Source organism: Nicotiana sylvestris, chromosome 5 (assembly GCF_000393655.2).
Source record: "Nicotiana sylvestris chromosome 5, ASM39365v2, whole genome shotgun sequence".
NCBI lineage: Eukaryota > Viridiplantae > Streptophyta > Magnoliopsida > Solanales > Solanaceae > Nicotiana > Nicotiana sylvestris.
The window spans coordinates 69,988,020-70,006,327 of record NC_091061.1 but is presented as its reverse complement, the minus strand read 5'-3'; positions in this window follow the sequence as shown (position 1 = coordinate 70,006,327).

Sequence of the window (18,308 nt, the reverse complement as noted above, 5' to 3'; positions counted from 1 at the left end):
GACACATAAGAATAGGTGGAACCGGGATCAAATAATACAGAGGCATCTCTGTGGCAGACTGAAACAATACCTGTAATGACAGCATCTGAAGCAATAACATATGTCCTGCCTAGAATAGCATAGAAAGGAGCCTGGCCACCGCCTGATCGACCTCCCTCTCTGGGGAGACCCCTGGCTGCCTGACCTCCACACCTAGCTGGCTAGGAAGGTGGTGAAGTAACTGGAGCAAAAGTCGAGGGTTGACCCCTCTACTCAAACTAACCATCATAAAGTTGAGGGCACTGCCTCCTCATATGTCTAAACTCTCCGCACTCATAACAACTACCCGGTGCTGGAGATGGGGACTGAAGGGAACCCCTCGCACTGGAGTGACTAGCAGATGCACTTGGCGTAGAAGAACCCTGAGCTGATGGGGCATGAGATGAACTCTGAGCTGAGAGGGCACTGAATGAAAGCTGGACCTGCTGAGACCCATGATGACCACGACCTGAAGATGTTTTACGATACTCTGGACGGGCCGACTGAGCAGGCTTGAAAGAACGACCTCTACCATGCTGGAATTGGTCCCTCGAAGGAGCACCATTGTAACTGCCCAATCCTCGAGGCCTCTTGGCCTCCCTCTCCTCTCGCTCCCGATGGCGAACCGTCTCAATCTCATGAGCGATATCAACCACCTCCTCGAACATAGCACCCAATACTCTCTCTCTAGTCATCAGAATACGGAGATGGTAGTTAAGGCCATCCACAAATCTCCTGATCCTCTCACGATCTGATGGAATCATCCAAATGGCATGACGAGCCAACTCAGAAAACCTCATCTCATACTGGGTCACGGTCATATCCCCTTGTGTCAACCGCTCAAACTGCCTATGCAGCTCCTCTATACGGGACTGCGGTACATACTTCTCCAAGAAGAGAGCGGAGAACTGCTGCCAAGAAAGGGGTGCTGCACTAACAGGCCTACGCCTCTCAAAATCCTCCCACCAAGTAAAGGCAGCCCCCGAGAACTAAAAGATGGTAAATGTCACACCACTAGACTCAAGAATCCCTATTGTACGGAGCATCCGCTGACACATGTCAAGAAAACCCTAGGCATCCTCGCCCTCAGCACTACTGAACGAGGGAGGCTGGAGCCTACCAAACCTCTCAAGACGACGCTGCTCATCATCCGGCATGGTTGGTACTACGAACTCCTAAACTGGCACAACCGATTGAGATGGAGGTTCCCCAGCGTCTGTAGTCCCTGCACTACTTGCTTAGGTGTGCAAGCAGCGGGAGTCTGATTATCTCCCCCAGCCTGTGAAGTAGCTACTGCGGTAGTGGCTAAAACTGCCTGAGCCTAGTGCAAACTGATAAGATCTGTGCCAAGGCTTCCTAAAGACCCGGAATCACGATGGGCACAGCTGGTGCCTGAACTGGTACTACTGGAGCCTAATCCGGAGCTGGGGCAGCTGGTGGATCAACAGGTGCTGCCCTCGCTGCTCTGCCTCTACCATATCTATGGCTTCTGGTGGCCTTAGTAGGTGACACTAGTGGTCGTCCACTTCGTCCAGTAGCTCGCGTCCTCACAATCTGTGAGAGAATGAATAACAGAAGTTTAGTTCTCAGATCAACAAAGTCGCACGACAAAAATTTCAAGAATGTGAAGTTTTTCCTAAAGGTTCTGCAGCCTCTCGAGGATAAATACAGACGTCTCCGTACCCATCCGCGAGACTCTACTAAACCAGCTCATGACTTGCGAGACCTATGTAACCTAGGCTCTGATACCAACTTGTCACGACCCCAACCCCGGTCGTGATGGCGCCCAACACACTGCTACGCAAGCCTGACCAACTAACAACCTCAATCCGTTTTCTTATAAAAATCATTATCAGCTAACACAGTTAAATTGCTAAATTACCCTAATAAGAGTTTAAGTCAACGAGTTAAATATGCGAAAATTCAAATGATAATACTACTACATAGCCCATATAGATCTGTTGTCACAAGTCTCGAGCCTCTAGTACAAATTTAACAGCCTAATACATAATCAGTATAGGAAATGCGGATAAAATAAAAGGATAGAAGGGAGAGATCCGGGTTGCGGACGTCGTGCAGCTACCTTGATGCTCCCGGATATGAACTGATCGATTGAAAATCCTCACTCAGACTCTGGAACATCTGGATCTGCATGCAAGGTGCAGGGAGAAATGTGAGTACTCTGACCCAGTGAGTAATAAGCATAAATAATAACTGAGAATAAGAAGTTACGGAAAAACATAGAGTAATCTATAATTCGGCACTTTAAAACAAGTAATATGAAAGCAATAAACCAATGGAAATGAAATATGGTAATGCTACAACAAATAAGCAGTTAAGTGACAGACATATAAAGAAAATCAACACATAGAACGGTACCTTATATTACCCGCTGTGGCGTGCAGCCCGATCCATATATTTCATCGATGGCACTCATTGGGGTGTGCAGACTCTAGGAGGGGCCCCTTACTGCCCAAGCGCAATATCAAGCCATCTTGTAGCATCAAATCTAGGCCTTTGGCCTCATATCAATATTAGTATAACACTGTTGTGGCGCGTAGCCCGATCCCATAGTATCCTCACATCTGGCCCTTGGCCGTACTCAATCCAGAAACCATATAAGCCCCTCGGGCATTAGTAAAACAGTAGTTCTCAGCCCGAAACATCTTTTAATATATCATTTTAGTTTCAAACCGAGTAAAAGTGGATGAGTTGTAAAACAGTGGAAAACGGTACGACTGAGTTCAAGTAGTAAGTCAAAACAGTGAGGAAATAGTGAAAAACTCCCCGGAGGGTTCAAATAGTTGGCACGAAGCCCAAATATGGCAATCAGTCCAAATAATGATGATAACAAATAAGCTTCAATAAAATACGCGGTAAAAGCATCACTCGGGACGGACCAAGTCACAATCCCCAATAGTAAACGACCCCACGCTCATCATCAAGCACATGTCTCACCTCAATATAGCACTACGATGTGCTAATCCGGGGTTTCAAACCCTCATGACATCATTTACATTCATTACTCACCTCGAACCGGCAAAAACTCTAGCTTGCTACGCCTTTGACTCTCAAATCGGCCTCCTCGCACGTCGAATCTGACCAAAACCAGAACGAATACGTCACAATATGCTAAGGGTACATAACCCAAGCAAAAACAATCGAAAAATATCAAAAAATCTTGAAATTAGCAAAACCCGAGCCCCAGGCCCACTTCTCGAAACTCAGAAATTTTCACATCAACGGGTTCCTTATCTGTCCACGAGTCCATACATATCAAGAGTTCTCAAATCCGACCTCAAATGGCCCTTCAAATCCCAATTTAAAATCTCAAAATCCCAAACCCTAGTTCTTCCATTTTTAGCTAAATTTCCATGAATTTCTAGGTTAACTTCACAATAGAATCACGTTTTATGCTCATAAATCTTACCCCCAATCACTTCTCCTCGAATCCCTCTTCAATTTCCCTAAAAGAGCTCTCAAAATACTCAGCTATGGTGAAATAAATGGCTCAAAATCGCGGAAGAAATGTTTAATAAACTCACTGCCCATTTATGGATTTCCTACATCGCGATCGCGAAACACTAAATTCCGGCTTCTCAAAATAACACTATGCAAATGTGATGACGCTGCTGCGAACGCGATGCTTTAACTTCCCAAAGCTACGCAAACGCGACCCCACATATGCGAACGCGAAGAGCAATTGCCCTAGAACCTGATTCCTTATACGCGAACGCAAACTCTCTCCTACGAACGTGAAGCACAAGCTGCTCACTCTCCGCGAATGTGAGCCCTCAGACGCGAACATGAATCACAAACTCAGGCCCACCCAAATTCCTTCTATGCGATCACGAGGGCCCTCACGCAATCGCGAAGGCCGAAAATCCTCTGCAACTGCTGCTCAAATTTTGCAACTTCTCAACATAGAAATTGGTCCGATTGACCATCCAAAACTCGCCCGAGGCCCCCAGGACCTCAACCAAAAGCACCCACACATCCTAAAACCTCATTCAAACTTGTTCCAATCATCAAAACACCACAAACAACACTAAAACCACCAATTCACATCGAATTCAAGCCTAAGTTTTCTAAAAACTTCTGAAACACGCTTTTGATCAAAAACCCAACCAAACCACATCCAAATGACCTGAAATTTTGCACACACGTCCCAAATGACATAACGAAGCTACAGCAACTCTCGGAATTCCATTCCGATCCCTGAATCAAAATCTCACCTATCAACTGGAAATCGCCAAAATACTAACTTCGCCAATTCAAACCTAATTCTACACCGGACCTCCAAAACCACTTCCGATCACACTCCTAAGTCACAAATCACCTCCCGAAGCTAACCGAACCATCGGAACACACATCTGAGCCCTCTAACTCATAAGTCAACATCCGATTGACTTTTCCAACTTAAGCCTTCTTAAAAGAGACTAAGTGTCTCATTTCTTACCAAAACCACAACAAATTCAAACCATTTGGAGAAGTTTCGCCGCTGTGAGGCAATTCCCGGTGGCGGTTTAGGGTGTGTGATGACCTGGCCAGTAGTCTCATGAGTTACCACTCTATTTCCCTCATTTCTGCTTTTTTATGCTTCGTTATCTGTGTTTCTGGTGTCGGGTTGGTTGGATCGAATCCGGAATGATTTTGGTAAGGTTTGAGACACTTAGTCTCTTTTAAGGAAGTTTAAGTTGGAAAAAGTCAACCGGATGTTAACTTATGTGCTAGTGGGCTCGAATGTGAGTTCTGATGGTTCAGTTAGTTTCAAGAGGTGATTTATGACTTAGGAGTGTGATCAGAATAGGTTTTGGAGGTTCGTAGTAGATTTAGGCTTGAATTGGCACAGTTGATATTTTGGCAATTTCTGGTTGATAGATGAGATTTTGATATAGGGGTCGGAATAAAATTCCGAGAGTTGCAGTAGTTCTGTTGTGTCATTTGGGATGTGTGTGCAAAATTTCAGGTCATTCGGACGTGATTTGGTAAGGTTTTTGATCGAAAGCGTAATTTGGAAGATTTTATAAAGTTTGGCTTGAATCCGATGTGTTTTGGTGATTTAATGTTGTTTGAGGTATTTTGATGATTGGAATAAGTTTGAATAAGGTATTTGGATATGTTTGTGTTTTTATTTGAGGTCCCGGGGGCCTCGGGGTGATTTCAGATGGTTAACGGAGAAGTTGGAATTTTGTTGCAGCAGCTGAATTTGCTGCTTCTGGTATTTTCGCACTTGTGAATTGGGGACCGCAGGTGCGGCGCCGCATGTGCGAGTGAGTGGCCGCAGAAGCGGATTATGGGGATTTGTCAGGGACCACAGAAGCGGCTAAGAGGACAACATCTGCGGAGTCGCAGATGCGGAAGGATGATCACAGATACGGATGTGGCCAGTTAAGTGATTTCCGCAGAAGTGGAATAATGACAGCAAATGCGGTACCGTAGATGCGGTTGAAGGACCGCAGATGTGGAAAGGCCTGGGCAAAACATATAAGTTATTTCATTTCGCGAAATTGAGCTATTTCACCATTTTTGACTTCGGCTTTGGAGCTTTTTGGGCGATTTGAAAGAGGGAATTCAAGGAGACTTCATTGAGGTAAGGGATTTGGACTTAAAACTCATTCCTATGTTATTATTCCATGGATTAGAGCTGGAAATTAAGGAAATCAAGGGTGAAATTTGGGGAAAACTAGGGCTTGGGAACTTAGGCCTTTAATTGAGGATTTGAAGGACCATTTGGGGTCGGATTTGAGAACTCTTGATATGTATGAACTCATGGGGAAATAAGGAATCTATTGGTGTGAGAATTTCTAAATTTCGAGACGTGGGCCTGGGGGTCGGGTTTTGGTAATTTCAGGATTTGTGCCCTTTATTGATTGTTTTCGCTTGGGCTTTGTTCCCTTAACATATTTTGACGTTCTCGTTCTGATTTTGGATAGATTCGACACGCATGGAGGCCAATTCGAGGGGAAAAGGCTTCGTGAGTTTGAGATTTGACCGGTTCGAGGTGAGTAATGATTGTAAATGATATTCTGAGGGTTTGAAACCCCGGATTGCACATCGTAGTGCTATATTGAGGTGAGGCACACGCTTGATGACGAGCGTGGGGTCGTGCACTATTGGCGATTGTGACTTGGTCCATCCCGATTAATGATTTTACTGCGTATTTGATTGAAAACTATTTGCTATCATCATTATTTGGGTTGAATGCCATATTTGGGCCTAGTGCCAACTATTTGAACCCTTCGGGGATTTTTATTGATATTTCCTCACTGTTTTGACTTTATATTTGAACTTAGTCATGTTATTTTCCACTGTTTTACTACTCAGCCATGTTTACTCAGTTTTAATACTTAAATTACATTTTAAATGATGTTTGGGCTGAGAAACATTGTTTTACTATTGCCCGAGGGGCTTGTGAGGATTTTTGACTGAGTAAGGCCGAAGGCCTATGTTGTAAGGAAACACTGATACTGATTTGAAGTCGAGGGCTTGAGATATACGCCACGAGGTGGCTTGATTGATATGAGGCCGAGGGCCTAGTTTGATACAATGAGATGGCTTGTTATTGCGCTTGGCCCGTAAGAGACCTCTCCAGGAGTCTGCACACCCCCAGTGAGCGCGGGTACCCATTGTGATGTGAGATTGAGCCCGAGGGGCTGGTATTTTTCTGAGATGTTGCCCAAGGGGCGAACTTCTATTTGTTTACTTTACCTTAATTACCTGTCAATTACTTGTTTACTTGTTAAAAGAAGTTTTACTTGATTTTTCACTAGTTTATTGCTTTTAAATGATTTTTTACTGCTTCATTATAGAATGTTGTGTGCCTTACGTGTTGTCTTACTTTTAGTCGTTATTTACATTTGTTACTCACTGAGTTGGAGTACTTACTTTACTCCATACACTCTGTGTGCAGATTCACGCGTAGCTGGTCCCGCCCCCGGGTGCTGATTCATTCTAGCTTCAGGCAGATCTTGAGGAGTCTTTAGGTAGCTGTTGGCGTTCGTAGCCCAGAGCTCCTCCCTATCTCTTTCCTTTATGTCCTTAGTTAAGTATTTAAACTATGTAGTTACATTTGAGGACTTAGTGTTGTTAGATGCTCGTGACTTGTGACACCTCGGTTAGGGTTGTGTCGGGTTGTATTTCCGCTACTTATTATCATTAAATCATGTTTCAGACTGCTTTTATGTTGCTTAACTGCTTTAACAAGTGAATTGGGTTTAGTTGGCTGGCCTTGTATTCATGAGAGGCGCCATCACGACCGGGTTCGGGGTTACGGTTGTGACAAGTTGGTATCAAAGCCTAGGTTACATAGGTCTCACGAGTCATGGGCAGGTTTAGTAGAGTCTCGCGGATCAGTACAGAGACGTTTGTATTTATCCTCGAGAGGATACAGAACCTTTAGGAAAAAAAACTTCATATTCTTGAAATTCTTATCGTGCGAACTTGTTGATCCGAGTACTAAACTTCTGTTATTCTATTCTCTTATAGATGGTGAGGACACGCACTACCGGACAGGGTGGACGACCAGCTGCCCCAGCTCAGGATCAGGCTCCAGCTATGGATGCTCCAGCAGCACCAATTCAGGCACCAGCTGTGCCCATCGTGATTATGGGTCTTCAGGAGGCCTTGGCTCAGATCTTATCAGTTTGCACTAGCCTAGCTCAAGCGGTTTCAGCCACTACAGCCGCAACTACTTCGCAGGTCGGGGGAGGCAATCAGACTCCCGCCACTCGCACATTTGAATAGGTCGTGGAGGGACTTCAGACGCCAGGGGCGCATCCAGCCCAGCTGGTTGCAGCTGCTCAGGACTATGTAGTTCCTGCCATGCTAGAGGACGAGCAGCATAGGTTGGAGAGGTTTGGTAGACTTCAGCCTCCGTCATTCAGTGGTGCAGAGGGCGAGGATGCCTAGGGTTTCTTAGATAAGTGTTAGAGGATACTCCATACAGCAGGAATTCTGGAGACCAGCGGGGCCGCTTTTACCACCTATCAGTTTTCAGGAGCTACTTTCATTTGGTGGGAGGATTTCGAGAGGCATAGGCCTGTTTGTGCAGCACCCCTTTCCTGGCAGCAGTTCTCTGTTCTCTTCTTGGAGAAGTACATGCCGTAGTCCCACAGAGAGGAGCTATGTAGGCAGTTTGAGTGGTTATGACAGGGGGAGATGACTGTGTCGCAGTATGATTTGAGGTTTTCTGAGTTGGCTCGTTATGCCATCTGGTTGGTTCCGACAGATCGAGAGTAGATCAGGAGGTTTGTTGATGGTCTCACTTATTAGCTTTGTATTCTTATGACCAAGGAGAGGGTATCTGGTGCTATGTTCGAGGAGATTGTTGATAAGCCTGTGAGATTGAGTCGGTTCGCCATCAGGAGCGAGAGGAAAGGGAGGCCAAGAGGCCTCGAGGATCTGGCAGCTATAGTGGTGCTCCTTTGAGGGGTTAGTTTCAGCACGGTAGAAGCCGTTCATTTAGGTTTGCTCAACCAGCTTGCCTAGGTTATCGTGGGGTGTCTTCGGGTCATGGTTATCACGGTTCTCAGCAGGGCCAGTCATCACTTAGTGCCCTTCCGGCTCAGAGTTCGACCCGTGCTCAATTAGTTTAGGGCTCTTCCATGCCGAGTGCATCTGCTAGTCACTCCGGTGCAAGGGGTTCCCTTCAGTCCCCTTCTCTAGAACCTAGGAGTTATTATGAGTGTGGTGAAATGGGCCAGATGTGGAGGTAGTGTCCTCGTCGTGTTACTAGTTTATCCCAGCAAAGGGGTCAGTCATCTGCTTCAGTGCTAGTTTCTTCGGCACCACCCACTCAGCCAGCTAGGGGTGGAGTTAAGTCGGCCAGGGGTCGCCCCAGAGGGGGAGGTCGATCAGGGGGCGGTCAGGCCCATTTCTATGCACTCCCAGGCAGACCTGATGCTATTTCCTCAGATGATGTCATTACAGGTATTGTGTCAGTCTGTCACACAGATGCCTCTGTATTATTTGATCCCGGTTCCACCTTTTCTTATGTGTCATCATACTTTGCTCATTATTTGGGTACACCTCATGAGTTTCTTGCTTTACCTGTTCAAGTATCTACCCCGGTGGGTGATACTGTTATTGTAGACCGTGTGTACCGGTCATGTGTGGTGACCATTGGGGGTCTGAAGACCCGAGTGGATCTATTACTATTGAGCATGGTGGATTTTGATGTCGTTTTGGGAATGGATTGGTTATCTCTGTGTCGTGCTATTCTGGACTGTCACACTAAGACAATCACATTGGCTATGCCGGGTGTGCCACGGATCGAGTGGCGAGGTGTGACTGATTATGTTCCTAGTAGAGTTATCTCTTTCTTGAAGGCCCAGTGTATGGTTAGGAAGGGTTGTCTTTCATATCTAGCATTTGTGAGGAATGTCGGAGCTGAGACTCCCAGTATTGATTTGGTTCCAGTTGTGAGGGATTTTCCCGATGTGTTTCCTGCGGACCTGTCGGGCATGCCAGTGGACATGGATATTGATTTTGGTATTGACCTGGTGCCGGGCACTCAGCCCATTTCTATTCTGTCGTATCGTATGGCACCAGCAGAGTTGAAAGAGTTAAAGGAGCAGCTTTAGGAACTCCTAAATAAGGGGTTCATTCGGCCTAGTGTGTCACCTTGGGGTGCGCCGGTTCTGTTTGTGAAGAAGAAGGATGGCACAATGAGAATGTGCATTGATTATAGGCAATTGAACAAGGTAACAATTAAGAACAAGTATCCTTTGCCTCGCATTGATGATTTATTTGACCAGCTTCAGGGTGCGAGGGTATTCTCCAAGATTGATCTCCATTCGGGTTATCACCAGTTGAAGATCAGGGATTCGGATATTCTTAAGACGGCTTTCAAGACCCGATATGGTCACTATGAGTTCTTGGTAATGTCTTTTGGGTTGACCAATGCCCCAACAACGTTCATGCATTTGATGAACAGCGTGTCCCGGCCTTATCTCGATTCGTTTTTCATAGTCTTCATTGATAATATTCTGGAGTATTCGCTTAGCCAGGAGGAGCACACGGAGCATTTGAGGGTTGTGTTGTAGATATTGAGGGAGGAGAAGCGTTATGCAAAGTTCTCCAAGTGTGAGTTTTGGTTCAGTTCAGTGGCTTTCTTGGGGCACGTGGTGTCTAGCAAGGGTATTCAGGTTGATCCGAAGAAGATAGAGGCGGTTCAGAGTTGGCCTAATCTGTCCTCAGCCATAGAGATTCGTACGTTTCTTGGTTTGGTAGGCTATTATTGTCGGTTTGTTCAGGGATTCTCATCTATCGCATCGCCCTTGACCAAGTTGACTCAGAAGGGTGCTTCATTTGTATGGTCGGACGAGTGTGAGGAGAGCTTTCAGAAGCTCAAGATAGCTTTGACCACAGCTCTAGTGTTGGTTTTGCCATCAGCTTCAGGTTCATATACCGTGTATTGTGATTCTTCGAGAGTTGGGATTGGTTGTGTATTGATGCAGGAGGCTAGAGTTATTGCTTATGCTTCTCGTCAGTTGAATCCCCATGAGAAGAACTACCCCATTCATGATTTGGAGTTGGCTACCATAGTTCACGTGTTGAAGATTTGGAGGCATTACTTGTATGGCGTATCTTATGAGGTGTTCACTGATCATCGCAGTCTTTAGCATTTGTTCAAGCAAAAGGATCTTAATTTGAGGCAGCGGAGATGGTTGGAGTTGCTTAAGGATTATGATATCACTATATTGTACCATCCGGGAAAGGACAATGTAGTGGCCGATGCTTTGATCCAAAAGGCAGTAAGCATGGGGAGTTTGGCATATATTCCAGTTGAGGAGAGACCTCTTGTAGTTGATGTTTAGTCCTTGGCTAATTGGTTCGTAAGGCGAGATATTTCGAAGCCCGGTTGGGTATTGGCTTGTGTAGTTTCTCGGTCTTCATTATATTATCATATCAGAGAGAGCTAGTATGACGATTCCGCATTTGCTTGTCCTGAAGGACAGAGTCCAACATGATAATGCCAGAGAAGTGACCATTGGTGATGATAGAGTGTTGAGGATGCATGGCTGGATTTGTGTGCCAAATGTGGATGGGCTTCGGGAGTTGATTCTGGAGGAGGCCCATAGCTTGCGGTATTCCATTCATCCGAGTACCACGAAGATGTATCAGGATTTGAGGCAGCACTATTGGTGGAGAAGAATGAAGAAAGATATTGTGGGATTTGTGGCTTGGTGTCTAAATTGTCAGCAGGTGAAATATGAGCATCAGAGACCGGGTGGCGTGCTTCAACAGATGGTTATTCCCAAGTGGAAGTGGGAGAGTATCACTATCGACTTTGTTGTTAGACTTCCACGGACTTTGAGAAAGTTTGATGTTATTTGGGTGATTGTGGATCGGCTGACCAAATTCGCGCACTTCATTCCTGTGTGTACTGCCTATTCTTCAGAGCGGTTGGAAGGGATCTATATCCGGGAGATTGTTCGCTTGCATGGTGTCCCAGGTTCCATCATTTTTGATAGAGTTGCTCAGTTTACTTTGCAGTTTTTGAGGGTTGTGCAGAGAGAGTTGGGTACTCAGGTGGAGTTGAGCACAGTTGTTCATCCTAAGACGGACGGGCAGTCCGAGTGCACTATTCAGATATTGGAGGACATGTTGCGTGCTTATATCATTGACTTCAGAGGGTCATGGGATGAGTTTCTACCGCTTGTAAAGTTTGCTTATAACAACAGCTACCAGTCGAGTATTCAGATGGCTCCATATGAGACTTTGTATGGGAGGCAGTGTAGATCTCCAGTTGGTTGGTTCAAGCCCGGTGAGGCTAGGCTATTGGGGACAAATTTGGTGCAGGATGCTTTGGATAAAGTGAAGGTGATTCAGGAGAGGCTTCGTACAATGCAGTCGAGGTAAAAGAGTTATGCTGACAGGAAGGTTTGTGATGTGTCCTACATGGTTGACGAGAAGGTTCTGTTGAAGGTTACGCCCATGAAGGGTGTTATGAGATTTGTAAAGAAAGGGAAATTGAGTTTGCGGTGCATTGGGCCTTTTGAGGTGCTTCGGAGGATTGGGGAGGTGGCTTATGAGCTTGCTTTGCCACCTAGCTTGTCGAGTGTGCATCCGGTATTTCATGTTTCTATGCTCCGGAAGTATATTGGGGATCTGTCTCATGTTTTGGATTTCAGCACAGTTCAGTTGGATGATGATTTGACTTATGATGTGGAGCCAGTGGCTATTTTGGGTCGTCAAGTAGTGCAGTGGAGAGGTTGGCCCGTGGAGAAGGCTACCTGGGAGACCGAGCGGGAGATGCGGAGCATATATCCTCACATGTTTGAGGCTTCAGATATGTTTCTTGATTCGTTCACGGATGAACGTTTGTTTAAGTTGGGGAGGATGTGACGACCCTGCCAGTCGTCTCATGAGTTACCGCTCCGTTTCCCCCATTTCTGCTTCTTTATGCTTTGTTATCCGTGTTTTGTGGTGTCGGGTTGGTCGGATCGAATTCAGAATGATTTTGGTAAGGTTTGAGACACTTAGTTTGTTTTAAGGAAGTTTAAGTTGGAAAAAGTCAACTAGATGTTGACTTATATGCTAGAGGGCTCGGATGTGAGTTCTGATGGTTCGGTTAGCTTTGGTAGGTGATTTACGACTTAGGAGGGTGATCGGAATGGGCTTTGGAGGTTCGTAGTAGATTTAGGCTTGAATTGGCGAAGCTAATATTTTGGCGATTTCCGGTTGATAGGCGAGATTTTGATATAGGGGTCGGAATGGAATTCCGAGAGTTGCAGTAGTTCTATTGTGTCATTTGGGATGTGTGTGCAAAATATTAGGTCATTCGGACGTGGTTTGGTTGGGTTTTTGATCGAAAGCGTAATTTGGAAGATTTTAGAAAGTTTGGCTTGAATCCGATGTGTTTTGGGTGATTTAATCTTGTTTGAGGTGTTTTGATGATTGGAACAAGTTTGAATAAGGTATTTGGATATGTTTGTGCTTTTGGTTGAGGTCCCGGGGGACTCGGGGTGATTTCGGATGGTTAACGGAGAAGTTGGAATTTTGTTGCAGCAGCTGAATTTGCTGCTTCTGGTATTTTCGCACTTGCGGATTGGGGACTGCAGGTGCAGCGCCGCATGTGCGAGAGAGTGTCCGCAGAAGCGAATTATGGGGATTTCTTAGGGACCGCAGAAGCGGCTAAGAGAACCGCATATGCAGAGTCGCAGATGCGGAAGGACGATCGCAGATGCGGATGTGGCCAGTTAAGTGATTTCCGCAGAAGCGGAATAATGACTGCAAATGCGGTACTGTAGATGCGGTTGAAGGACTGCAAATGCGGAAAGGCCTAGGCAGAACATATAAGTTATTTCATTTCGCGAAATTGAGCTATTTCACCATTTTTGACTTCGACTTGGGAGCTTCTTGGGCAATTTGAAAGAGGGAATTTAAGGAGACTTCGTTGAGGTAAGGGATTTGGACTTAAAACTCATTCCTATGCTATTATTCCATGGATTAGAGCTAGAAACTAAGGAAATCAAGGGTGAAATTTGGGGAAAACTAGGGCTTGGGAACTTAGGCCTTTAATTGAGGATTTGAAGGACCATTTGGGGTCGGATTTGAGAACTCTTGATATGTATGAACTCGTGGGGAAATAAGGAATCTATTGGTGCAAGAATTTCTGAATTCCGAGACGTGGGCCCGGGGGTCGGGTTTTGGTAATTTCAAGATGTGTGCCCTTTATTGATTGTTTTCGCTTGGGCTTCGTTCCCTTACCATATTTTAACTTTCTCGTTCTGATTTTGGATAGATTCGATGTGCGTGGAGGCCGATTCGAGGGGCAAAGTCATCGCGAGTTAGAGATTTGACCAGTTCGAGGTGAGTAATGATTGTAAATGATGTTCTGAGGGTTTGAAACCCCGGATTGCACATCGTAGTGCTATATTGAGGTGAGGCACACGCTTGATGACGAGCGTGGGGTCGTGCACTATTGGGGATTGTGACTTGATCCGTCCCGATTGATGATTTTACCGTGTATTTGATTGAAAACTATTTGCTATCATCATTATTTGGGTTGAATGCCATATTTGGGCCTAGTGCCAACTATTTGAACCCTTAGGGGATTTGTATTGATATTTCCTCACTGTTTTCACTTTATACTTGAACTCGGTCATGTTATTTTCCACTATTTTACTACTCAGCCATGTTTACTCAGTTTTAATACTTAAATGACATTTTAAATGATGTTTGGGATGAGAAACACTGTTTTACTATTGCCCGAGGGGCTTGTGAGGATTTTTGAATAAGTAAGGCCGAAGGCCTATGTTGTGAGGAAACACTGATACTAATTTGAGGCCGAGGGCTAAGATATGTACGCCATGAGGTGGCTTAATTAATATGAGGTTGAGGGCCTAGTTTGATGCCACGAGATGGCTTGTTATTGCGCTTGGGCCGTAAGGGGCCCCTCCAGGGCTGGTATTGTTCTAAGATGTTTCCCGAGGGGCGAATTTCCTGATATTGTGCCCGAGGGGCGAACTTCTATTTGTTTGCTTTACCTTAATTACCTGTCAATTACTTGTTTACTTGTTGAGAGAAGTTTTGCTTGATATTTCACTGGTTTACTGCTTTTAAATGATTTTTTACTACTTCATTATAGAATGTCGTGTGTCTTACGTGTTTTCTTACTTTCAGTCGTTATTTACATTTGTTACTCACTGAGTTGGAGTACTCACTTTACTCCCTGTACCCTGTGTGCAGATTCAAGCGTAGCTGGTCCCGCCCCCGAGTGCTGATTCATTCCAGCTTCAGGCGGATCTCGAGGAGTCTTTAGGTAGCTGTTGGCGTTCGCAGCCCGGAGCTCCTCCCTATCTCTTTCCTTTATGTCCTTAGTTAAGTATTTAAACTCTGTAGTTACATTTGAGGACTTAGTGTTGTTAGATGCTCGTGACTTGTGACACCCCGGTTAGGGCTGTGTCGGGTTGTATTTTCGCTACTTATTATCATTAAATTATGTTTTAGACTGCTTTTATGTTGCTTAACTGCTTTAACAAGTGAATTGGGTTTAGTTGGATGCCCTTGTCTTCAAGAGAGGCGTCATCACGACCAGGTTAGGGGTTAGGGTTGTGACAGGGCGGAGGTTCAGAGAGTGTATGGGAATTTTGAGAGAGACGAAGTGAGGGGTTTTTTGGGGGGTTGGGGGGTTCTTCGGACAGTTATAAGGGAGGGGAAAGGTTAGTTCCCATCCATCCGATCAAAAAAGATCAAAGGCTGAGATTGAGCGTTACCAAACGGCGTAGTTTGGTTTAGTTGGGGGAATTGGACCGGATTGACTAGCTTTTGGGCCTGAGCGGAATTGGGAATTGTATTTGGGCTAATTGAAATTTGACCCAATACACTAAGATAAAATCTTTTCCATTTTTCTTTTTCTCTATGTTTTCTTTTTCTTTTTCTTTAATTAACTAAAATCCTAAATTAAATCCTAAAGTAATCTAATTTACAAAATTAAACAAATTATCTAATTTTAATATTTACAAAAATTAGTTAATCCTAAATAATGAAGAGAAAATTACTAATCTAGCATTAAAAGCTAAAAATGTAAAAATGAATGGTATTTTTGTGATTTTCATTTTAATAAAGCAAATAATTAACCAATTAATCCTAAAATGTGAACACAAAATCTAAATACAATGCATGATATTTTTTGGTATTTTTCATGATTTTAATAAAAGTAAACATGCACAGAAATGCAAACAATTAACGAAAAATCTTACAAAAATCCCATAAAAATGGCAAATAATTGGAAAAAATCTATTTTCTTTGATTTTATAGGAGTATCTCATATAGGGCAAAAATCACATGCTCGCAGCTGCCCCTCTTTGCTCGGAAACACGAAGGATTTTCGGGCAAAGATAAAATGAGCAATTATGAGCGATTTTTGCCCATTTGAAACTCCATGAGAAGCATCTTTTCAAAAAGTCTGACCGAACCTTGCTTCGGGGGTTGCCTACATATCTTTGGCTATAAAGGAATCAGGTCAGTGTAGTTCTGTAAGTTTTGGTAGCTGGGACTACTGGAAAACTGTGATTTCACTGTTGTTGCTGCTGTTTCTGCTTGATGAGCTCCTTATTACACCAAGATGAAATATGAAAGCTAAACTAGCTTAGCTTATCAACTACAAGTTACAAGATTTCTATCTATAAACCTTCTACAACTTGATCTTGAGTCTTGGATGGTTCTTCCTGCAGACACTGATCTGAGTCTTGATGCTCATTAGCTGCAACCGCTGGTTCGTTCTTCTTCAGCTTCTTGGATCAAGGCGGGACATGCCAAACTTGTGACTTCAATCATATCTTGGGCAGTCTGCATCTTTTCTCCGCTTCTACACTTAGAATTCAACTTCCTTTCTTGTTTCTTTTTTTCTTTTATTTGGGTTGAGATTTCTTTTTTGGTCATCTCAAACCTTGTGCCTCACGGTGGAAACTTGTTCAGGCACCAAAGCAAACAAACGAACGAAATTTTCTGCCCCAGTTTTCACTAGAAAAATTTCGTGAGTTATTTGTAACAAAAATCTAAACTATTTCTTTATTGCAAGCAATAAAATCAGGATTATGTATCCTTGGGAAAAAGAGATTAGGGAGTGGAGCCCTATACTTATAATAAAATCAACTAGGGAGTGGAGACCCTATGTTGGAAAAGCATACTAGGGAGTGGAGACCTTATGTCTAAAATAACTTCAACTAGGGGGTAGAGACCCTATGTTGGAAAAGCGACTAGGAAGTGGAGATCCTATGTCTAAAAATAAAATCAACTAGGGAGTGGAGACCCTATGTTGGGAAAGCGATTAGGGAGTGGAGACCCTATGTCTAAAATAACTTCAACTAGGGAGTGGAGACCCTATGTTGGAAAAGCGACTAGGGAGTGGAGACCCTATTTCTAAAAATAAAATCAACTAGGGAGTGGAGACCCTATGTTGGAAAAGCGACTAGGGAGTGGAGACCCTATGTCTAAAATAACTTCAACTAGGGAGTGGAGACCCTATATTGGAAAATCGACTAGGGAGTGGAGATCCTATGCCTAAAATAACTTCAACTAGGGAGTGGAGACCCTATATTGGAAAAGCGACTAGGGAGTGGAGACCCTATGTCTAAAATAAAATCAACTAGGGAGTGGAGACCCTATGTTGGAAAAGCGACTAGGGAGTGGAGACCATATGTCTAAGATAAAATCAACTAGGGAGTAGAGACCCTATGTTGGAAATGCGACTAGGGAGTGGAGACCCTATGTCTAAAATTAAATCAACTAGGAAGTGGAGACCCTATATTGGAAAAACGACTAGGGAGTGGAGTCCCTATAATCAACTAGGGAGTGGAGACCCTATGTTGAAAAAGCGACTAGGGAGTGGAGACTCTATGTCTAAAATAAAATCAACTAGGGAGTGGAGACCCTATGTTGGAAAAGTGACTAGGGAGTGGAGACCCTATGTCTAAAATAAAATCAACTAGGGAGTGGAGACCCTATGTTGGAAAAGCGACTAGGGAGTGGAGATCTTATGTCTAAAATAACTTTAACTAGGGAGTGGAGACCCTATGTTGGAAAAAAAACGTAACTAGAGATTGGGGACCCTGAGCTACCATGTTTTTGAGTTTTTTTTTTAAATCTTTTTTCTTCTTTTTATTTTATTATTTCTAGCATGAGTAAATGCGGGAAATAATTTTGGAGGGGACTTACCTTTATGGATTGTTGTTGCAAAGCTGTTTTTAGCCCTTGCGCAGCTTCTCTTTGGTTGCACCTGCTTCTTGCGATGTTGCTTTAGATTGCACATGTTTCATGTTTTCATACAAAGAACAATTGTTAGTTTGAAACGGTGATTGGTTTTGTGGTTTTGATTGTTTTGATCACTTGATCTCAACCCAACTCTTTTGATGAAAATCTCTATTGCTCATTTGCTTTTAGGAAATCAGTCTCTCTTCCAAAATTTCGCATGATGGTTAGCCCGTGTGGGGCTTTGGCCTTTTCATCTTATTCTACCTTTATGGGCACTTGACTTTGGATTTCTTTCCTTTTCAATAATTTTGAATCCGTAGTATCGACCATCGTGGCCAGTCGAGATCGACTTGATGCACCTACTAAGGCTGGGTGCTTTTCCTTGAATTTGGCTTTTGTTAAGCAAAACCCTGTAAAACTCTTGTTATCTTTTCTTTGTATTAGTTTCGGAGAAGGATTAAATCGAAAAGGATTCAAAGAAAGGTAAACCAAGGGCAGGATAATGAATTTAATGAGAAGTGTCCCTTTTGGGGGAAGAAAGAAGGACTTATCTGGAGTGCAAGCGGACTTCAATAGACATGACATGC